The 15,550-nt window shown below is 44.9% G+C and overlaps 1 protein-coding gene across 2 annotated transcripts in view; it reads left to right on the top strand.

Moving 5' to 3' along the window:
- Nucleotides 1–15,550, top strand: part of unc5db (unc-5 netrin receptor Db) — a 296,820-nt gene that overhangs the window by 160,353 nt on the left and 120,917 nt on the right. The window lies entirely within an intron of this gene.

Here is a 15,550-nt window from a genome sequence, read left to right as displayed (position 1 = left end):
TAGCACACTCTGACCAGCACAGAGGAAATCCACCAGAAACCTCTCCCTCTCAGCTGCTCCTTCTCCAGCTGGAGACGAGCCAGACGGACACGGAGCTTAGCATCCAGCTTCGAGCCTTCACTTGATTCAATGGAGAGGGGTTCGAAGCGAGGCACTGTCATGGGTTTGTTCTCAGGCAGCCCCTGATCAACAGGTGTCGACACCAATGGACCTACAGCTTGAGCTGGCGCCTGCAGAACGGGCTGAGACGCTGCACCACACTCACCCTTAAACACTGCAATATCAAAGGTAGCCATTGACTCTAAAACAAAAACTACCTGAGGCTAACAATAACAACAAAGAAGCACCACCTCCAATACACAAATGAGAAACAGGCGGGAAAAGTGTGGCCACAGGTTAACCAATAAATAAAAATACCACCAACCCTCTCCCCAGACCTGCCTACTAAAATCTTAGCCTAGTTAGCTTCTGGAGTGTACCAGGCTCGAGGCAACTTTAAAGGCTAAGCGTCAAGTGCACAAAGCACCGACAAGCCTACCCCCGACAGGGAACTAATCCCCACCCGGGATTACTCCGAAAATAATAAAGGAAAAATAAAAAATGAGTGCCTGAAGGAGGAGCTTACGCTCAGCTAGACACTCCCCTTTGCTAACTGGAGAGAGAGCACAGCAGATACCATACAACTAAACAAGCCACCGGCAAACAACTCACTAAAACTCAATTGCTGTTCCTTCCAGTCATATCCCGGACGAGCCCCCACTTTGTTATGGGGGCTCGTCCGGGTGCCAACGCTCAAGTGCACCCTGCGACTCTGGGTGATAAGCACTAGACACAGAATGAGAGACGCCCAGGGAAGCTAAAGTCTGTAGTTGCAGCTGCCTGATGGGTTCTCCATATGTGATAGCTCAAAAGACATTTGGCTGTCATTTGGGACACTATGTTGAGGGACTTGAGCCAACCCCGTGCAGTGTTTTCAACCCATCAAAAAGGTCTTGGCAGATTCGGCAGGGTATGCCTAACCGTTATTATGGTGCATGGTAGGTGATATGTTTAAAAGCTGGGTAGGACATTCGGTGACAAACCACTGGTTTGTATTTATGGGAGGGGGTGTTACGGCCCTAGCTGGGCCTCCTGATACTGCCCTTGTGTGGGCGTGGTGTTTCTCTCCGCCTCCTCCTCTTTTGCTCCACCCCTCTGTCTCTCTCTTGCTCTCTCTCTCCCCAGGACACAGCTGCTGCTTATTGGACTCACTTACCACCTGGGCCCAGTCAGCAATCACCTCTCTGAGGTCATATAAGCTGGGGATGAGCTGTGAGCAGGGTGTGGGGTGTTCTCTGGTGTCTCTGCCTTGTGTGTGGTTAGCCTGCTTGAAGTGTGGAGTTAGCATCGCTGCTTTACGTGAGTAGTGTGGGCTTGTGGGCCTTGGCAGCAGTAAGCCAGCTGCTGTTAGTGACAGGGTGAGTTTGTGGGCCCCTGGAAGTGCCTCCTCGTGGTGTGGAGTTTTTGTTTGGTTGTTGTGTTCTTTGTTGTTGCAACCTTTTTTCTCTTTTTCTGAGTGTTATTGGTAAAACGGCGTTGCTGGCTCTTTATGTTAAGATGATCTATAATAAAGACTATTTTATTTACTAAAAACACTGGTCTGTTTTCCTTTCATTCTGTTCTGGACTCATTTGTTACTGGTCCCCTCACTCGCATGCCTAGAGCCCTTCGGGTGGGACGTAACACTTTCATTAGTAAATCATAAGAAGACATATGCACCATACTCCAAGAGACAAAAGTAAATCTTTCTTTTCCATATAGCTTGAGTCTTTCTCAAACAAAACTGTCATATTGGTACCAACTGTGTTGTCTTTCTTTGTCATGAATAACGACATAGTTTGGTTTCTAGCGGACGTAAGTCTCATACAGCATTTATCCCTTCTAAAGCTGAGCAATTGCCAGTAGGGCCAAGAACACATTCAGGTTTTCAAGGGTAAGTTCATATCATACCTGTATATCATCTTTTTTCATAACTTTGAAAAATTAATCATATGTGATCTACCTGTGTTGTTGAATGTCCTCAGGTTTCCTAAAGATTGGATTTCATCCATATTACAAACTCCTGATCCACATTATTTGTTACATTTACTTCAGCATGCAGATTATCAACATGTTTTACTGACAGCAAAAAATCTCAAGACGCGGTCACAGCAACAACTTGGCTTTGTCTTATGCATTTCTTCATCACGTTAAACTTTCTTGACACAGTAATCAAAGTGAAACATATATATCTGCTAATTACTTTTTATGAGTTTAAGCTCAAGAGCACATCACGACCGCGTAGGTGTTCTGATAAGATTTGATTATCTGTATTTATGCTATAATTAGATAGCACACTGACTGCCATCAGATCCTTGCTATGTAGGTGTGGTGTAATTACAGTTTTGTTTCCACCAAATGTCCACCAAAACCATAACCACTTATTTAGTTAGACCTTTTTTTTTTATTCTAAGCAGGTGCTTTTATCACAGATACAAGGCCTTGGCTTAATAATCAGCCCATCAGTCATAGTAGTTATTGTTGTGACCCATATATTTTTCCACCATGTTCTGTTTTGTGGTCCTCAGCTTCAGCTGACAAGTTTCCAGGTCCTCTAAGATCTGTCAGTATATGATACAGTGTTCTGGCTACAATGTTTGAGTAAAGGAGTAAATTCATGTCTTCAGAAACCTCCATTTTTTGGACAGGTTAAAGCTGATTACTGCAATAAAAGTCAATAACCTAGTAGACTATATTTGTTTAATCTTTTATTTTCTAGCATTTTATACATCATATTATTAAATTGTTATTTGAGAACATATTTCTGTTGTTTTCTGAGTTTCTGACTTTGTATACATAAATGTGGCCAGTAAAAGTAAGAGCATGTGAACATTTAGATAGATGGTGCAAGTCCCTGTCATCTTTTTGCTAACACTTAATTATAAGGGTTTAACTGTAACTGGATGTTTGTCTTTTAATGTCTGTTACTTGATGACCCTGATAACAAGTCAGGTGAAGCTCAGGATCAGGTCTAGGTCAGATAACAGTCAGACAATATTGTTATAAAGTTTTTAAAGGACACCTATATGCTCTCTTGGATTTTTTGTCATATGTTCCGTTATACCAGTGAGCTCCATCTCTGAACATGTTTTTTCTAATCTTGGCTCTTTATGATGTCAGTAAGAGCAGATTTCCCTGATATAGTCACCTCAGGTGTGCTCTAGATGCGAGCACAACAGTCGCACCCATACTCTTTCTTCTGAACCTTCTGTTTATGAGGGGCAACCAATCTGAACAAAGTTGCCTTAAAAGAAGTTGGGATGGAGTTGAAAAGGCTTGTTTTAAGGTGAGGATGAATAGGGGAACTGCACCAAGTGTCAGTATATCATAAAAAAGGATTATTTGAACTGTGTATCAAGCAGAGCTACTCTAAGATCCACAGAGGATGCCATCGCCCACGTCCTACACACCACTCTCAGCCATGTGGACAAGAAACAGGGTAACTATGTGCGAATGCTGTTTGTTGATTACAGTTCAGCGTTTAACACAATAGTGCCCTGCAGACTGTTCACAAAGCTGAGGGATCTGGGACTTAACAGCCATCTGTGTGCATGGGTGTTGGACTTCCTCACTGGCAGAACTCAGGTGGTGAGGGTGGGCAGGTGCTTCTCCAACAGCATCACCATCAACACAGGAGCACCTCAGGGATGTGTCCTCTCGCCATTGCTCTACTCCCTCTACACTTCAGACTGTGTGGCCACCCATGGCTCCAACACCATTGTGAAGTTTGCTGACGACACAGTGGTGTTGGGTGCCATCTCCAACAACGATGAGACGGCCTACATGGATGAAGTGAAGAATCTGGCATCATGGTGCCAGGACAACCACCTCCAGCTGAACGTCAGCAAGACCAAGGAGCTGGTGGTGGACTTCAGAAGGAGTCAGCACAGAGACTACAAGCCCATTATCATCAATGGAGCTCCAGTGGAGAGGGTGCAGTCCTTCAAGTATCTTGGTGTCCACATCTCCTCAGACCTGACATGGGCTGCCCATATTCAGGTCCAGACCAAAAAGGCTAGGCAGCGCCTGTATCACCTACGACAACTGAGGAAGTTCAGGGTCTCTCCAAAGATCCTCAGGATTTTCTATACAGGCGCTGTGGAGAGCATCCTCACACAGAACATGACATGGTGGTTTGGGAACAGCTGTGTGAAGGACCAAAAAGCTCTCCAGAGAGTGATCCGTACAGCAGAACGCTGCTGCAGGATTGCTCTCCCCCCGCTTCAGGACACCTACACCAGGAGATGCCGGACTAGAGCAGCGCAGATACTGAAGGACCCGTCCCATCCTGGCAACAAACTGTTCCAACTTCTGCAATCTGGTAGAAGGTTCCGCATCTTCCGGGCAAGGACAGAGAGACTCAAGAGGAGCTTCTATCCCCAAGCCATCCGGGCCCTAAACACACACACCTGCCCTCTCACATCATCTATAATTGACTGAGACAGGACTCTTCCAGACACTAAACCAACGCACAATGTACATTTCAATTCCTTTAATTTTAAATATGTTTATATTGTCTATCCTGTAAAATAGTCAGATGTCTATTCATATTAATGTACAGAATTCACCTGCTTGCTGCTACTACTGCACATTCACCCAATGTATATACTATATATATATATATATATATATATATATATATATATATATATATATATATATATATATAACAAACACCCAGCACGCCCCTGCGGGCGGTTTATCCTTCAAGCTCGGGTCCTCTACCAGAGGCCTGGGAGCTTGAGGGTCCTGCGCAGTATCTTAGCTGTTCCCAGGACTGCGCTCTTCTGGACAGAGATCTCCGATGTTGTTCCCGGGATCTGCTGGAGCCACTCGCCTAGCTTGCGAGTCACCGCACCTAGTGCTCCGATTACCACAGGGACCACCGTTACCTTCACCCTCCACATCCTCTCGAGCTCTTCTCTGAGCCCTTGGTATTTCTCCAGCTTCTCGTGCTCCTTCTTCCTGATATTGCTGTCATTCGGAACCGCTACATCGATCACTACGGCCGTCTTCTTCTGTTTGTCTACCACCACTATGTCCGGTTGGTTAGCCACCACCATTTTGTCCGTCTGTATCTGGAAGTCCCACAGGATCTTAGCTCGGTCATTCTCCACCACCCTTGGGGACATCTCCCATTTTGACCCCGGGGCTTCAAGGTTATATTCGGCACAGATGTTCCTGTACACTATGCCGGCCACTTGGTTATGGCGTTCCATGTATGCCTTGCCTGCTAGCATCTTGCACCCTGCTGTTATGTGCTGGATTGTCTCTGGGGCATCTTTACACAGCCTGCACCTGGGGTCTTGCCTGGTGTGATAGACCCCAGCCTCTATGGATCTTGTGCTCAGAGCTTGTTCTTGTGCTGCCATGATTAGTGCCTCTGTGCTGTCTTTCAGTCCAGCTTTGTCCAGCCACTGGTAGGATTTTTGGATATCAGCCACCTCCTCTATCTGCCGGTGGTACATACCGTGCAGGGGCCTGTCCTTCCATGATGGTTCCTCGTCTCCCTCCTCTTTCTTGGGTTTCTGCTGCCTGAGGTATTCACTGAGCACTCGGTCAGTTGGGGCCATCTTCCCAATGTATTCTTGGATGTTCGTTGTCTCATCCTGGACTGTGGTGCTAACACTCACCAGCTGTTACCTCTAAAGAGCATTTTGTTGTTATTATTATATTTTTTGCTTCAAGCATTTAAATCATGGTTAGAGCCAACTTAAATGGAGGCTCCCAGGGAGATGGAGGACACGTTTCATACACAGTGACCTGCAGTACTCACTCATCAGGGCAAATAGTGTTCAAATGTCACCAAATACACATTTGGCACCAAATGTCCATTCCTCTTATTTTTATGTAGACTTGCAATAATCAGCATGAACAATATATGTGTGACTGCTGTGTGCAGGAAACAGATTTAGGCAGAGGTCAGCTTCTGGCCCCGCACTGTCTAAATGATTCAACATGAAAATGGAGGAGTGATGTCATTTCAGTGCTGCAGAACCCACGGCGTGGATAAAAATAGGTGAATCCGTGCGGCTCAGACCGAATCGCAATGTCCCATCTAGTCCTTTGTCAACACAAATGAGCCCGGCCACAAGAGATGGGAGTGAATAATGTAGGGAGCACAGGGCAGATATCTTCAGCCCAGTCGATTTCAGCGCACCTTGTCCATGAAATATTGAGATGGCGTCCGTGAGTGCGCTAGTATGAGGTTTCAGTGACTGCAGCTGCAGGATGGCTGCTGCTGTGGTAGGACCAATAGGATGCGAGAATGCAGTTTGAAGTGCAGCACATAGGCTGTGTTTGGGAATCAACCTCGTCAGCAAGGATGTCAGTGTGAGCTAATGAGTCTCCAGTCACTCGCGGTGGAATCATTTTGCATTATGTGGTTACAACAGTTTATTTAGGCTGGAGTCTGACACTGAGCAGGAAGGTCTCCTGCACTCTGGAGATCTTTATTTGCACGAGGGAGGGGCCATGGCAGATGTCCTGTAGTCCACCTCCTTTTCTGTCGTTTAGTTATTCCTCCTACTCTGTAACAGTCAGCATTGTTTGTCTTTTCTGTTTCTTTCATTTATGTACAGAAACCCCTCTAAAACCATGAATACATAATTATGTATGATGAAGAAAAGCACTGACCTGACATTAGTTTGGCTTTGTTAACTCATTCACTGCCATTGAAAAACTTACGTTGACTGCCATTGACGTCTATAGACGTCAATTACGTTTTCAATGGGAGGGGCTAGAATACAACCTCGGGCAGCTTGTCAGTGAACATCAGACTGCTTGAAATGTATTTTTCACAAAAAGCTCGTTTTCTCCCTTTTTTTGGTCAAAACAGGCATTTTTGGTGGAACCCACCTCTCTTCTACAGCTGATTACTAAAGAATGGAAAATGGTAGAAACAAGTTTTTTTTTTGGATGGAAGAAGAGAGTCTGTTCTTCATTTTGGTAGGTTCAGTGTTTATGTGATCATAACACACAGTTTTCTGTGGCTCTTCAAAAATGAGTAAAAATGCTCAAAAACCCTGGCAGTGAATGAGTTAAGTAGTTATGAAAACATAATACAGCAGTGTCCTTTTTAATTGTGAAAACCTGTACAAAGACAGTTAAGTTCCTCATTGAAAAGGTGCAGTAGGTCAAGTGGAAGATTAAAGTTGTTGCATCTAGGCTGACACTTGCGAGTAGGAGTGAGTGGTTTTATATCTCTGGGGCTCAAAATTTGCATGTTAGACAACACAGTGCTTGCTGAAACTTTTGATTGGGGGAGCTTGTGTTGTGGCTGTGAACAGTCAGACAGGAAGCTCCGCTGACACAACGCAGTTTTACCTCTCTAGATCACTTTCTTTGGAAATATAGTGTGCACCTGAGTCTTTCTAGTTATTATTATTGCCATACTTCAGTCTAAATCAAATCTAATTCTGTAAGACAGAATTTATATATTTATTTTTATGCAAAAACATTCCCATATAGACAAATTATGCTTTCTCTTTTGTTTGAGTAAAAAGAAATGTGATAAATGATCATACAAATGCATAATGTTAACTACAATCCTTTAAATCTCAGCAACTTGTGAGAAGTCAGCAAGTTTAAGTTTCTAATTAAGAAATTGTAGAAAACAGATAATGAGACACTGATACCTCCAGGTAGTGTTTGGTAAAATTAAATGTTGGCCTTAGAAGGAAAACGGTTCCTTTTCTTTCCCCAATTAAGAATATTCCCTTAACCATGAATACATTTAAAACTTTTTTTTTTTTTTATTGTTTGTTTCCTTTAATGAGCTCTAACCTTTCAGACTTTCCACTGCATTTGAGGAGTCAAAAACCTTCAGATGTGGCAGTGGTTATCACTAGGTGTAAAGCTAGTGATAAAAATATAACTCCATGGAAGTTGTCATATTTGAGCTGAGTTACAAAGGTGGCCTGTAGTGACAAATAGAGAGCGGTAACTATTACGATATCTTAGTTTTCCATTGACTTGCACTAATAAAGATTATTTTCATCCAAATAAGGTATGTGCTTTTGCAATAGAACGAGGAAAAAGGAAGACACAAACCAATGAATCAACCAGCCAAACAGTCTGCATGTGGACCATTTGTAGCCTGTTTTAGGTTCCTCTTATCAATTACCCTTTGATCAACATATTCACTCAAAGACTGAAAAAAAGAAAAAGAACGGTGGAAATAACCAAAACATGGATACTTTGATTTTTAAGCATATTACTGTTTTAGCAAAGCAGTACATTAGCATTGTGGTTAGCACTGTTGCCTCACAGCAAGAAGGTCCTGCGTTCAATTCCACCATCACCATTATTCTGTGTGGAGCATGTTTTCCCCATGTTTTGTGGGTTCTCTCCGGGTACTCTGGCTTCCTCCCACAGTCCATAGACATGCAGTTAGTGGGGACATGTTTATTGGAAACGAATAGTTATGTCTATAACTTCTGTTCCCTTTCAGTCGATTCACTCGGTACAACACATAAGTATGGGATATCACGCCCTCGCGTGTCCTGGCTGAAGAAACCTTTAATCACGCCTTTAAGGCAGATGACGTGTGATGACACGCGCACGGCCCCGCCTGCACATATAGCCGCTGTCATCACAGTCATCCCTCAGTTTGATAGCCGCTCAGTGGGGCCACCTTGTGTTGTACCTCGTTCCTCTCCTTCAGGGAACAGAAGTTATAGACATAACTATTCGTTCCCTTTCAGTCGATTCACTCGGTATAACACATAAGTATGGGACATATATACACGCCCCACAGAGCAGCCACCGAACCGGAATCGGACCACCACATCCTTAGTGAGTGGTAGACCCAGCAGAAAGGACAGCATGAGCCACCGAAGGGGCTGTAACGTCCAACCGATAAAACCGCACAAAAGTGTGCGTTGACGCCCAACTAGCTGCTGCACAAATATCAGCTACAGGCACCCCTTTAAAAAGAGCCCATGAGGTTGCCATCCCCCTGGTGGAATGAGCTCTCACTCCGTGGGGAAAAGCAAGACCACCAGTGAGATAGCTTCTATAATCCAGTGGGACAGCCTCCGTTTGGACAGAGCTCTACCTCTATTTGGATCAGCGAAGCAGACAAACAGCTGGTCACATAAACGCACATTCTGAGTGCGCTCAATGTAGGTGCGTAGCACACGCACTGGACAAAGAGAATGCTGCATCCTCTGCTCCTCAGATGCAAAAGGTGGGGAGCAAAAGCTCAGCAACTCAACTCCATTGAGCTATAAGATGCAGGCATGATCTTGGGAAAATAGGCAGCATTTGGATGCAATACGACCTTGTGGCCATCAGAAGAGAACTGTGTGCAGGAGGGATGCACAGAGAGTGCATGAAGGTCACCCACTCGCTTTGCCAAAGCCAAAGCGAGAAGTAATGCAGTCTTATACGAAAGAAATTTCATATCCACAGACTCAATGGGTTCAAGGGGGGCTACAAAGGGCCTCCAGCACCAAAGACAAGTCCCAAGCAGGGACACTGGACTTAAGCACGGGCCTCAGCCGGCGAACTCATTTCAGAAAACGTATGGCGAGGGGATGTGCACCTAGTGTCACCCGGTCAAAGCCAATATGACAAGCAGATAATAGCTGCTAAATAAACCTTAATTGTTGAAAATGAAAGGCCCTTATCCAGCAGCTCCTGCAGGAATGTCAAAACATCCACAATAGAGCACTGAAATGGGAGAATGTGATGGTCCTGGCACCATTGCTCGAAGGCTCGCCATTTGTAAGCGTACAAGCCTCTAGTAGATGAGGCCCTAGCGCTCTGAATTGTCGCTATCACACTAGGTGGCAAACCCTTAGCAATCAAGTTTAACCTCTCAGCAGGTAAGCATGAAGGCGCCTCAGATCTGGGCACGGATGAAACACTTCTCCTCCCGCCTGAGAGAGGAGATCCCTGCGGAGAGGAAGCTGCCAAGGACTCACTGCTAGCAGGCTGATTATCTCTGCATACCACGACCTTGTGGGCCACCAAGGGGCCACTAGAATCAGAGAGAGGGGGAATGCCGACGCACTCTCTCTAGAACTGGAGATATCATTTCCACTGGGGAAAATGCATACAGGAGCACGTCTGGCCATTGGTGCGCTAGCGCGTCCAAACCCAAGGGTGCATCGTGGTCGATTATGGAGAACCATGCATATGCAGGAACCATGCAGGAGCGCTGACGGGCATGGTTCCGGCTCGTCATCGGCTAATCCGTCAACGTAGTCCATGTGGTCAGCCCAGCTAATTGCGGGGACATAGACCGGAAAATCCTCGTCTTCGGACTCGGACGAAGCCGGGGCTCCAGACTCAGAAAGGAGAGGGTCATGCCGTGCGACAGCCGAGCGTCCCAGCACTTTTTCCACAAACGTCACCCGTCTTTCCAGGGTCGAGCGCCGGAGCTGGCGACATAACGCACAGGCTTCGGGCTCCGTCAACGCTCTCCTAGCGTGGAAGATCCCCAGGCAGACAGGGCAGGCATCGTGCTGGTCGCTGTCGTGCAAAGAGGAACTGCATCCCTGAGGGCAGGGGCGAACAGAAGATTTCTGCTTTGCTCGCTTCGGTTTAGAGTACATTCCAAAACACAAAGCAAAACGCTGCACGGGAAAAACTTGAAATTAGCGCTCCGCGGGCAGCCTACACACCAACTGCGCGGTGGAGGCTAACACCAACAGGGGCAGTTAAGCTAAGTTCAAGTCGGCAGACAACGGAGCTAACTAGCAGCAGCTAGCTAGCCCAACTCAGCAGAGGTGTTCTCAGCGAGGTGAAGAGCGTAAGAACTGAGGGATGACTGTGATGACAGTGGCTATATGTGCAGGCGGGGCCGTGCACGTGTCATCACACGTCATCTGCCTTAAAGGCGTGATTAAAGGTTTCTTCAGCCAGGACACGCGAGGGCGTGATATCCCATACTTATGTGTTGTACCGAGTGAATCGACTGAAAGGGAACTCTAAATTGCCCATAGGTGTGAATGTGATTGCGAATGGTTGTCTGTGTGTACTGGTGACCTGTCCAGGGTGTACCCTGCCTCTCGCGCTAAGACACTTGGGATAGGCCCCTTAGGCTCCCCCTGCAACCCTTAAAAAGGGATAAGTGAGTGAATGAATGAATTACTGTTGTACATATTGGGGATTACTAACTAGCTTGATTAAGTCTCTATTTGCTACATGCCCTTGTTCAGACACCTAAATGCAGCTGTTAGCTAAGATGTTCAGCATGTTCATCAGTTATATAATGCTCTAAAAAACCAACCAAATCCCTGTATTATTGTAGGGTCTCTCCCACAAGACATTTGACGTGGCTGCTATTGTGTATGTTTCTGTATGTTTAGATTTGTTGAAATGGTCTTAAATCAATAATTATACCCTCTCAGCCATTTCACATCATTTCTTTGTAAAGAAAACAGATTCAGCCTTTAATGCTCAGACATCCATTTAAGACTTAATCAAAAGTAAAGTCTTTGTTGGTGTCTTTTTATGAATTCAGTGGGACAAAATAAATGTAAGCATCAAAATGTAACTTTCTATGGGGTCTTTTTGCAACAAAATACCTTCATATCTCATATTCAGAGAGCTGAAATTAATTTGGCTATGGTTAGAGAACATAGAAGGAACTTATTTGCAATTTTGTTTCACGGCTCCCGATCCAAGACCAATTCTCCACTTGTAGTTCACAGATATCAGGAGATGTGAATGCAGAGTAGATCTTTTAACTTGGGGAGAAAAGAGGTCCATGAGAGCCTTGTATAATGAGTTTCTTTTGAGAGGTTACTCTTAGAGAAAGTGTGAAATGAACAGCCAAACTGGAAGCCAATTTCAGCTTCCCTGAATGAAAGCCTTTAATCCAGGATGAATCCCCTTGATCTACAGTAGCTCAGGTAGACAGGCCACAGTACAAAGGAGCATCAACTATATGCTCCTGCACCGTGATACAAGCTCTCCTCTGGTGAGCTTCACAAAGACATTGCGATGCAGCTCCGAAAACAAGTTAGCATTTAACTCTATCCCACCTCCCGCCTCTGTTGCACTTGTTTCTACTTTCACATCCGACTCCTCTGTTATTTTCTCATAGGTCAGAGAAAAGCTCCTAGAGAGCAGATGATGAGCTTCATTATTAAGCCGAGCAATTACATCCCTCCCGGCCCAGGCCGCAGCCAGGCGCTCCCTCTATTTATTTCGTTAAGATAAGACAGATCGAGGTGGAATAGTAATGCAGCGCCTTGTAGCTCAGAGGGGAGGAGAGGTGGCATTTGGGAAGCAACAGGGGAGAGGGGATGGGCGATGCAGACCCACTTTCTGTTCTCCACGTATCATTCTTGATTAACCTCCAGAGCAGGAGAGCACAACAGAGCTGCAGATAGCTCCCCTCCGAATGAACCTGCCGCTGTCGGGCTGACTGTTCGGATGAACACAGCATGTCATGCTGAGTTCAAAGTGTATCTGTGTGTATGTGTGGATGCACACATACTTTTAATGACAAGGCCTGCTGATTGGTGGACGGAGAGATCTATTGGGAGGATCAGCCCTGAAGCCAGGAGTCTGATTTGCTGGTGTCACGTGATCACCAGGGATATGCCCGGTGGCACACTTAATCTATATAATTGCACTGATGAGATGCTCAGCAGAGGAAAACTTCCGTTTCCCACAGTCAGGCAGGTAAGAGTCACCCACAGGCGGGAGGAGATCATGTAAAATTGTGACACCTAAGCATGACTCAGCAGACAGATTTTCCTCCTTAGGGCACTGAAGCACTCCATTTGTACTGAGTCACCTTGACATCAAATGACCATTAGAGCCAAGCAATGAGACACATGAGCAGAGGGGAAAAAATGCTTCAGCTGGCAAGGACTTGATCAGCACTGTCCTCATAAGTCTTGGTGATGGCTACAGTGTCACCCGTTTACATTGCTCTTCTGTCCTCTAATTGCCCCTCGACACCCACATTTCTCAGCATCTAATCATCAGGAAATGTCATCAAGAATAAGCTGTGTATGTGTATGTGTGTGGGTAGTTAAGTAGATAAGGGAACCTGGCTGCTGTGAGGACGTGACCTTCAGGGGCAATTCGGGTAATGAAATCACAGGAAGGAAGTCCTGATGCCGGGGGCCCACCTGGTAACCCCTCTGTCAGGGCTGACACTGATGACCGCATCCTAAGTGAAACAAATGTGCCAATTAGGCAATTCATTCCTCACATCCTCTACCACACAACCACTGGCCTAATTTGTATTTGTCCCTTCATCTTTTTCCCCCATCACCTCCTCCTTCTCTCCCTCTCTTTGTCTCTGTCTCTCTCCTCCCTTCTCTTCCGCTTGGTGAATCTTTTCATCAGTACCCAAGGGCTGTTAGTGGCAGACAGACAGCTAATGTGCAGTGTGGCCCCACACTGGGAGGGCCAGCTCGTGCCACATATTAATTGCCTCTTTCAAGTCACGGATTTCCCCATAGGGTAAAATTGAAATAAATACATAAAAAAAGTTGGTGGTGGTGGTGGTGGTGGGGGGGATGGATGTAGTGCGGTGTGGGAGGGTGCCAGGACTCGTGTCATCCTTTCAGTGACGGATGACTTTAATCATGAGAAATTAGACCCCATCCCCTGCCCTGCTCCTCTTACTCTCTGTTTTCTTATCTATCTAACGATGCTAGGCCGCTTAACCTCTGATGAAACCCCCCGTGTTAGAGGCCATTGTTAAATTATACAGAAAAATCTGCAGGCCCTCAGTCGCACTGTAAAAAAAAGAGAAATTCTCATTCTAACTTGGAGTGGCACAACTGGTTGAAATAGAAGTTCGGAAAAATACAAAATGAGAGAAATGATTACTATGTTATGACGTTCATTATCATTTTTATTCATGTCAATATATACCTGCAATCCATCATCCCTCAGGTCTGTGTGTCATTTCTATTTACCCAGTGTTTGCATGCCCACAGGCGCTTCCTATTTGCATCCAGCCTGAGTGTTGTTTATTATAAAGGGTGGCTGCCTGTGCTCTTCCTATAAATCCATCAGCCCAGCCCATTTTGCTGCGCTATGAATGTAATTTGCAAATGCAGCGATGCAGCTCCCTTACCAGGGTAGAAGCAGTAAAGCGTCACTAAGTTTGTAATTCATAATTAGTTTTCCTCTCTGTTGCTGGTAATTGGTTATAGCACATCCTTTGACTGCCTAATGGCTTTAGCGTTAGTGGTTATACTGCCTAGTTGTGGCTAATCGGCAGGGTGGGCCTTGTAAAATGTAGCTGATCAGCAGTTATGTGTATTGCTGGGCTTTTTTAGGGGTGCTGAATCCAGATACAGGATCTGCTACTAAGATTTGCACGTTGAGGGTTCAGTATGCTCGAAACAAACAAAGTGTTGCTTCACCATGTCGAGCCAGTGCTCAAGACAGGAAGTGTGCAGTCTATTAATCTTATTTATCTGTCTTAGACCCATTGTTTTAGCATTTCTGCCCTTTAAACCAACTTTCTTCTGACAGGCTGCCCCTTGCAAGAAAAGGATATGAATAGCAGGGCTTCTGTGTGTTCTGTGGATGTCTTCAGTCACTGACAGCATGAAGAGCCAGGAATAGAGAAGCAAAGCATAATAGGGGTCCTTTAATAAATGTAATAAAGGACTTGTATAAATGTAGTATGTTTATAGTAAAGTATGTAAAATTTGAGTCGCCACAAGACAATTTAGTTAAATGGAAAACGGAGGTTTGCATGTGGTTAACACTGTGAAAATGTGAAAATTTTAACCCAAATCTAATTCTATTCAATTCGTTTTCATTTATATATTGCCAAATCACAACAACAGTAAACCTCAAGGCACTTTGTATTGAAAGGTAAAGTGACCAATTACTTGGCAACAGTAGGAAGAAAACACAGAGTGATGTGTTAGCTCAGAGAGTGAAAAGAGGTGTGTGAAGAAAAAACACTCAGTGAATCATGGGAAGGTCTATAGCAGCTTAGCTAAGGGAGGATTCAAAAACAAAAGTTTTAAGCCTAATCTTAAAAGTAGAGATGGTGTCTGAATCCAATCTGGGAGCTGGTTCCACAGAAAAGGGGCCTGAAAGCTCTGCCTCCTATTCTACTATTAAATACTCTAGAAACCACAAGTAAGGCTGCAGTCTGAGAGCTAAGTACTCTACTGGGGTGACACGGTACTATGAGGTCTGATTATTCCTTGTTGTAAGGAGAAGAATTTTAAATTTAATTGTTGATATAACATGAAGCCAATGAAGGGAAGCTAATATAGGAGAATTACCCTTTCTTTTTCTAGTCCCTGCCAGCATTCTTGCTGCAGTATTTTGGCTCAACTGAAGACTTTTAATGGAGGTTTTAGGACAACTTGATTATAATGAATTACAGTAGTCCAGCCTACAAGTAATTAATGTATGAACTAGTTTTTCAGCATCACTCTGAGCAGGATTTTTCTAGCTTTAGGGATATTGCACAAATGCAAGAAAGGAGTCCTACATATTTGTTTAACATGTGCATTCAACCACA

Source organism: Astatotilapia calliptera, chromosome 12 (assembly GCF_964374335.1).
Source record: "Astatotilapia calliptera chromosome 12, fAstCal68.1, whole genome shotgun sequence".
In the NCBI taxonomy this organism is placed as follows: Eukaryota; Metazoa; Chordata; class Actinopteri; order Cichliformes; family Cichlidae; genus Astatotilapia; species Astatotilapia calliptera.
Note: the sequence above shows the minus strand (reverse complement) of the source record. Positions and strands in the feature narration are given on the sequence as shown.